The sequence below is a fragment of the Triturus cristatus genome, chromosome 5_1 (assembly GCF_964204655.1).
Source record: "Triturus cristatus chromosome 5_1, aTriCri1.1, whole genome shotgun sequence".
Taxonomy (NCBI): domain Eukaryota; kingdom Metazoa; phylum Chordata; class Amphibia; order Caudata; family Salamandridae; genus Triturus; species Triturus cristatus.
The window spans coordinates 76184874-76186783 of NC_140587.1; positions in this window are offsets into that span (position 1 = coordinate 76184874).

Consider the following 1910-nt stretch of genomic DNA (forward strand, 5'->3'; position numbering starts at 1 on the left):
CCCCATATTTTTTCGTCATTATTAATGGTTTGCCATATTATCCTTTCTGTTGCTTATGTATTTGGTTGTTAAACCAGTACTAATGGACTTAAATCTTTGCCCAGACAGTATTACCATGTGTTAAAACTACAAAATATTGAAGAAAACCATCAAAAACTGTGCTGTGCTATACCACACAATTTGCCTTTTCTTGCCGCATTATTTAGTTATCACTGCTGCATAATTTGGTGCTCCCCTGCCACATATTTCTAGTGTCTCTAATTATAAGTGCCTTCTCAGTGACTGGTAGGCAGAAATAGACTGTATTCAGGCCGGGCTAGCCAGGGGGGCCTTCCAGCTGCAAGCAGTGCTGATTGTAGGCTTAAGCGCCTCTGTAGTGTTTGGCTTTAGAAGGCAGGAACTCTGAGCAGCAGCCCGTGTCATTGCTCACTATCCTAATCACATTTCCTGTTCTGCTATACCTGTTCTGCATCCCTATTCGAGACCACAGTATTAAATAAGAACTCTTACTTCGCTGGCATCCCATTCTCTCGAGCCTCACCTTGGCCACTGTTAACCCTCCTACACATCCCATGGCCAGTGTGCCATGACACTTCCCATTTTGCACCCTCTTCTCCCCTGTACACTGCCTTTGCTACATTCCCGCTTTATAAAATTCACACATATTTAATTGAATTGAAGTAGGAAATCCTCTTTAAGAAAAACATTGTTTTATGGCCTGCATGAATTTTTAGAGCAGATTTACAAGAAACAATTCTGATCAACTCTAGTGGTCCAGCTGTATCCCCCAAAGAGGCATTACTCATGCCTTTTTCCTGTAACACCCCCTCGCTTGGACCGCATTGTGAATTTATAGAAGACGCTTGCATCGTGCATTTTTTAATAGTTCAGGATCACAGCAGCAGCAGAGCAGAGTAGAGAGTGAGATGCCGTGAGGAGCTTGGTCTGTGAGGAAAGCCGCGAGTCGGTGAGACGGTGGTCCCTGTGAGCAACGGGGACTGCGGCAAAACCACCGCAGAACCACAAGGCTAACAAGGTGTTTCGAGTCAGATCTCCCAGCCTGCCAGTGCGCGAGATAGAGAGCAGGCGGCGAGGACGCTGAGGATGCTGCTCTGTGCCTGCTGGTTGTAGCACTACCGTTGCCGCTACTGACTCCCCCCCCTTGGAGCTTATCAGGGGTAGTCCTTCGCGGGGTCTCTCAAGCAGGGGGAACGGATATCCTGTGTTGTAATGTAGGACAGATTGGATCCCCCATACTTTGAGGATTGTTTGCACCTCCAAGATTTTATTTACAATTTCCGACGACCTCCAGGTTGCTTTTGTAGCTTCCAAGTCCTGTATTTTATCGACTTTTATAAATTCTACTGAGAGGAGGTCAGCTGAACATAGATCATTTAGGGTTGGTATGGTGCTGAGGAGTCGCAGTAGGTTCCCCCTGTTCAAGATGTCAAATGGACCCTTTGATTCGTATTCTGGGGTAAAAAGAATGATGGTAGGATTCCTAGTTTGGTATACCGGCTGAACTGTTGGATAATTGACATCCAATTGGGATCCTCTGTTGTTTGTGATAGACTGTTGTGAAAGTCTAGTATAAGCATCAGGGATAAGAGGATCTTGAGACTTGAAAACTATGGGAGCCTTAGAAGCCCTGTCTAGATGGAGAGGTGGTGGGATCAGGGAACCCGGGAGTCCAGATGTCGTGGGTCCTCGCCCAATGATTGAGGCGGATGGAAGATAGTCGTAAATTCCAGTGCCGGGTCAATACCGTGTGTAAGTGGCACCTCCTTTAACTCATTCGACGATGGTTGTCTAGGGGGGATTGACATCCTTCCCATTTCTAATTCCAATAGGGTCCGTAATACATTGGGTGCCAGTTTGGCTGCTGGACTGGGCCCTTCCGGCCCCCAATG